Genomic DNA, 6,244 nt, shown 5'->3' with positions numbered 1-6,244 from the left:
TTAAGATGTTTATTTTATTAATCCTTCACGTCCACCCAAGGCTTCACTCGAACATGGCCCCTCTCTTTTCATGTCTCCTAGTTGCCTACAAGCGGTATTTGTTCACACAAACGTAGGGTTGCGTTTGTTGAGTATAGTTTTCCGTTTTCAGGAAAAATGGCCCCAATTTACTTACTTTTTTAAACAAACAGGCTACTTGTTCATGTGAACGCAATGGGCTGCGCTTGGGTAAAGTTGCCTGTTCCTCCATAAAATGGACCCAACCAACTTATTTTTTGAAACAAACAGGGTATTTGTTCACGCTGAATGCAGAGGTTGCATCTGTCAAGTAAAGTTACTCGCTCCCTAGAAAATGGGTCCAACAAACTTACTTTTTGAAACAAACGGTGTATTTGTTCACAAGAACGCAGGGTTGCGTTCGTTGAGTAAAGTTACCTGTTCCCTGGAAATATAGGCCCAACCAACTTTCTTTTCCAAACAAACGGGGTATTTGTTCACATGAACATAGGTGTTGCGTTCATTGAGTAAAGTTGGCCGTTTCCCGGAAAAAGGAACCCAACTAACTTACTTTTTGAAACAAACGGGGTATTTGTTCACGCGAACGTAGGGGTTGCGTTTGTTGAGTAAAGTTCCCCGTTTCCCGAAAAGGAATACAACTAACTTACTTTTTTGTTTATGCGAACGTTTGCGTTCGTTGAGTAAAGTTGCCCATTCCCCGAAAAAATGGGCCCAACTAACTTTCTTTTTCAAACAAACGGGGTACTTTTTCACGCGACCACGTGGTTGCATTCGTTGGGTAAAGTTGCCGTTCGTTGAGTAAAGTTGCCCATTCCCCGGAAAAATGGGACTAACTAACTTTCTTTTTCAAACAAACGGGATACTTTTTCACACAAACACAGGGGTTGCGTTTGTTGAGTAAAGTTGCCCGTTCCCATGAAACATTGGCCCAATTAACATACTTTTTCAAACAAACGGTTTATTTGTTCACGCGAACGCAGGGGGTGTGTTCATTCAATAAAGTTGGACGTTCGCCCGGAGAAGGAACCCATTGCCAATTAGCAACTACAAACTACACTCCAAGGACTATAAAAATAATAAAGTTGAACTACTTCCTACAATACACATTCCATTTCAACGCACTAAATTTCAGCTTTTTAAGAAGTAACATTGCTCATGCTTACACTTTACCTCTTGCACGCAATCTGAAAGAGGAAAAACAAAACCTAAACAATATGTCACATTCAATGGTTTGTAGCTTAAGAGGCTTTTCAACGCCCAAGAATAAGAGCATGGTTGATGATGATGTTGACCTTCAAATTATGTGCGCCAACTAAGGGTGGGCACAGTTCGGATTGGTTCGGTTTTAGTCTCAAACCACAGCTGAACCAATAAGAAAATAATGGTTTGGTTTGGTTCGGATTAGCCTAAAACGATAATGAAAACCGAACCAATCCAAACCACTAGTAATCGGTTTGGTTCAGATTGGTTCGGCCGGTTTGTGCCTAACACAAAACCATGCATTTTTCAACCTTCTCTTACATTAGAAATTATAATGCTAACATTTTGCCATTATATCATTCCATTCCATCAAAGGCTAACACAACAACATTCCATTTAACCAAAAGGTGTCCAATTTCCAGCATGCATCTAAGTTCACAATTTCCATCAAAACATTCTAAAGTTCATAAGAAATGGATACAAGATGATAAAACTAAGAAATGAAAGGATGCCCAAATACAAGTTCATAATTTTCATTTAATTAAAGGCTGCCTAGTTTCCAGCATGTCCCTATACTGCACATAAAAGTAGTTTCAATCAACACAAATTTTAGGATACAAGATGATCAAAATAAGAAATTTTAGGATACATGACATCATCACGAATACTCTTAATAGAATTATGTAACTTTTTCAAACCATCGGTTACAATGAGATTTACAATATGAGCACAACATCTCATATGTAAGTGGACACCATCTAACAACAAACCTCCATTTGGCCAATCTTTCATCTTACTTTGCAAATAAGATACAACTTTATCATTTGCAGATGCATTATCTAGGGTAATTCGGAGTACCCCAATCAATCAAACACTTCTCAATAAGTCTACCAATTGTCTTACCCTTGTGATTTTGAATTACATAGAAATTCAACACACGCTTATGCAACATCCAATCACCATCTAGGAAATGTGTAGTGAGAACCATATAGTTTATATTTTGGACAGAAGTCCATGTGTCAGTAGTAAGGCAGACTCTATATGCAGCTAACTTTGCTTTCAAAAGTTGCTTTTCATCATAGTAAGGTGCAAGAAAATCTCTAGCAAGTGTTCTACAAGATGGCGGTATAAATCTAGGGCATGCAACACTACAAAAGTGACGAAACCCTTCTCCATCTACGAAACTAAATGGCAACTCATCAATAATAACCATCCTAAAACATGCTTTCCTAGATTTTTCCTTATTAAATCCCGTTGCCCCAAGAGTGGTAATACTTCCAAATTGGTCCTTGGCAAAAGTTAGGACCTTTTGGTTTGAACCAGGCACCCTATATGGGTTTTTGCATAAATTAGTAATATTAGTTTTCAAACTTGATGTCCCACATGTTGCTGGATGATATTTATAGTCATCAGTTTTGCAATACTTGCATCTTACCCTAATAGGTTCAAAAGGATTACCAGTTTGATATTGTTCAAAGTGATTCCATACCTCACTTGGTTTCCTAGTTGGTTTTCTCTTTTTTTGGGAAGGTAATGGCGGAAGTTGATTAAATGCACTAGTCTGAGGTTTAGAGGTCACAATTGCGGGTGCAGATTCAGTCATAGGTGATGGCTGATTAGAAGCAAAACCTTCTTCCACCCCCTGGTTTACCTCCATCTATATAATCAAACAAATTGCACATTAAATAAATTGCACCTTAATAAGACAAATTGCACCTTAATTAGAAAAATTGCACATTAAATAAATTTTCCTTAATCAGACAGATTGCACCTTAATCAGAAAAATTGCACTTTTACCCTAAATCCTAAACCTTTAATAAATTTCATAACATTATGATCGTGAACAAACAAACACCATACAATACGAGCTAGCGAAGCCCAAATGTAATAAAACTTACGAGTTAATTTATTTTGCAATAAGTCCAAACTCATGGAAATTAAAAAAGAACAAAAATAAGAAATTAAAAAAATCCCAAACACAAAAAAATAAGGAAAAGGAAACCCAACAATTACAACACACCATTATCCAAAAAAGTAAAACAAATGGTTATCAGCCTAGGTTTTTTTTTATACCTTATGTCCATTTTCATTCACACTGCCAAAGTATAGAACTAAAAGCTAAAACAGAATCTTGCATGAAGCATCTTATAACCAATCTAATCAAGCCAACTAAAACTAAATTAAACCCCAAACGGAGCACACGTCTTACACATCAATAACTATTTGCTCATCTTGTTTTTCAGTTCATATTGTGATTCACAATGTGAAAAGTGAAAAAGAAAACGTTTTGCACAACACGTATAATCAGATTGACAAAGCTAAGGAATGAGTTTGTTTGAATGGTAATCTTTACCAAAAACAAAACATTTCAAACAAATAAAACCACGTATAATTAGATTGGCAAAACTGGTTATCTAAACATAGAAATTAGTTTAGCATAAGCTGCAAAGAAATTAGATAAATTAGAAGAACTCACCATCATTGGCACTGAGTTATCTTCATCCATCGGGCTTGGTTTGAGATATGAACTTCTGTAATGATGAAGATAGATGGGTTTCCAGAGAAGCAAAAGCCGACTAGTCTGAGAGGAGCACAACACCGGTTCCTTGCAAATAATTAATTAGACAGACATATGCTTCTTTGCAACCACAACACAACACAACGCAGGTTCCTTGCAAATAATTAATTAGATAGACATGCTTTCTTGCAACCACAACACCACACAACACAGGTTCCTTAATCAGATAGATGCTTACTTCCAACCACAACACAGGTTCGAATCAGATGCTTCCTTGCAAGAACTTTGCCTGAGAGTTCGAATCAGATCTGAGAGGAGCACGTTTGAATCAATGGAGGTGCGACGTCGACGATGGAGGTACGATGCCGGTGATAGAGATGCGACGCCGACGAGGTTTCTGCGATGTGAGAATGGGTTTGATTGAAGCAGTGGAGGTTGTAGTGGTTCAAAATCAATGGTGGCTTCTCTGGGGTTCAAGTGGGTTGAGTGAGGAATAAGAGCTAAGATGGGGCTGCATATTCAACGAAGATGAGATAAGATGTGAGAGAGTTGTAAGTTGTTTCGAGTCCAATTCAATTCAGCTGGGTGTACACTAGCACATCTAATTAGCCACTCAACCATTGACACATGTAAACTAATATATATATATATAATTAATTAATATTTAAATGGCTCGGTTCGAATTAGCACAGTTTTCCAAAGCTTAAAACTGTAGCTGAACCAAACTACTCTGGTTTGGTTCGGATTTTAAAATTGTTGACTTTTTCAAAACCAAACCAAACTAGAAAATAAGGTTTGGTTTGGCTGGATTGATGCCCACCCCTAGCGCCAACAAGTGAAACGAACACATGATGTCATTACAATGGCGGGATTGAGATCGACTTTGAGATGTTTAGGAAATACGCTCAGCTTGTTGATGCTGGGTCAACTATGTGGGACAATATCGAGGTGTACGAAGTACTTGATATATTGGAGAAGCGAGCTCCATGAACCACCGGTCTTTTAACATTTGCATTGTGTTCTTTGTCATAATTTTGGATGTAATTTTAGATGTTATAATTTCGGTCCTAATATCAGATCATTCGATATGTTAGATTAGTTGTAGGGTTTGGTGTTGTAATTTCAAACCCCGAAATATGGTTAGGGGTCCTTTATTATGAATGACCTAGAAACTCCTGTTTCGTAAATGATGTGTGGGCCTTGGACATGCTATAATGTTCCCATTGCAGCAACAAAAAAGCCCATGTGCGCAATCAATGGAATTTGTAATAGAATGTGCAATTCGCTGTCATGTCATGCAATTGTACATCATATATTGCAAAACAACGTCCCTGTATGCAAGAAGGGAAATGTACATGCAATTGGACTACCTAAACCATAAACCCTATGTGCATGCTGTTACACTAATTCCTACATACAGTAATTCCCTTTCAATGTTTGGGCCTTTGAAAGGGTCAAATTTTTCGATGTCATCAACAAAACAAAAAAACTATTTGTAAGCAAATAAAGGAATTCAATTACATGACGTGCAATTGACCCTAATGTAATGCAATTCCACGTGCTATACTACCAAAGAACCCCGACTGTGGCAAATAGGGATACGTACATGCAATTACACCTAATTCCTAAACTGTAATCCCCTGTGCCCTATTGTCAAACTTTCTACTTTGTCTGGGAGTGTGTCATTGGCTTCTTTGTGATGGGATGATGAGGGATGAAAGGACCATGTTGGGCCAAGTTGTTGAGTTCTTCATCGACAACTCTGAACTACAAATAAAAAATAACCCATGAAACAAATGATGAACAAAAATATGTGACATGGAAGACAAAACTATGAAACGATATATACGCCGACTCACTTTGTTTGAACCGTGTGATGTGCATTCAATGTCTTCTAGCCAATTCAAAATGAAGATACCACAGTCCCATCCATTTGGTTGTTTGCGGGCCTTGTCACTTCGTACAATATTGAATTTTGCAAACTCCCATCCCTTTTCAAAATCGGTGACAATCTCATCAATGTAAATGTGATCAAGAGTTTTCATCTACAAAACAATCAATTCAAATAAATTCTTAGTGGGGATGTTAGGAGAATAAAAATACAAACCAAAATTAGGTCAATTAAACTTACAACTCGTTCTGCTTGTTTATAACGAGATGCGTTGAATTTAGGACTGGGGAGGCTATGCCATATTTCAACCTTTTGATCACCAACAAGCACCAGTAGCAAAAACCAATGTCTCCCAATTCGATCCAAAGTGGGGATGAAGATCTTGGAGCACAATGACTTGCTTAGAAAGACATGCGTATAAAAAACCTAGCAAAAGATGTTGCCAAAAACAACTGAAATTGATACCTTATCGTACTTCTTAAGGCCTACGGTGAACTGCTTTGAGTTTCCCCTTCTCAATTTGACACATAATTGAAAAAGTTTATCATCAGTTGTATCATTAACTTGATCCTACATTGACATATCGTTTAAGCTTAAATTCATTTACTAATTAACAA

This window comes from Prunus mume, linkage group LG6 (genome assembly GCF_029339155.1).
Source record: "Prunus mume cultivar Tortuosa linkage group LG6, ASM2933915v1, whole genome shotgun sequence".
Classification (NCBI taxonomy): domain Eukaryota; kingdom Viridiplantae; phylum Streptophyta; class Magnoliopsida; order Rosales; family Rosaceae; genus Prunus; species Prunus mume.
This window is presented reverse-complemented; position numbering follows the sequence as displayed.